Raw genomic sequence first — 545 nt, 5'->3', positions numbered from 1 at the left:
AAAAAAAAAAAAAATGTAAGGAACTATGGGGCAATTTGTGTCTTTTAAGAATTTTGAGTTTGGAATTAAGACAAGAGAAGCTAATCATCACCTCTTCAGACTATGTATAGTTAAAATATGAAAAAAAACAACCAGATGAATTCAGAAAGCATAGTGTTTTTCTGCACCCAAATCAGTTCTAGATCACTGGGGTACACACATTTAATCTGAGCTTGTCTTCCCTAGACCTTCCACAATTCATTCCTCCTCTCTGATGCTAATGGTTATGGGCTCCTATTTGAAGCTCCACAGCTCTGTCACCCATATAGAGTGTGATCCAGGACAGATTGCATAAACTGCCAAAATCCTATTTCCCTAAAGCCGGCATGTTTTTCATGCTTACTGACAATGCTGCCATATGCCCTTGGGTGAGGAGACACCTTCCCTTGGAAAGTGATCAGTACAAGAAAAATGTGTTTCAATTGCTTCTACAAAGCACGAAGCTAACTCTGCTTGGTTTTATGTGTCTTTCTTTTTCTAATTTTCAAGCAAATATTTTTTTTTTT

Source organism: Chrysochloris asiatica, unplaced genomic scaffold (genome assembly GCF_000296735.1).
Source record: "Chrysochloris asiatica unplaced genomic scaffold, ChrAsi1.0 scaffold00002, whole genome shotgun sequence".
NCBI lineage: Eukaryota > Metazoa > Chordata > Mammalia > Afrosoricida > Chrysochloridae > Chrysochloris > Chrysochloris asiatica.
The sequence above is the reverse complement of the archived record's forward strand: the minus strand, read 5'-3'. Positions refer to the sequence as shown.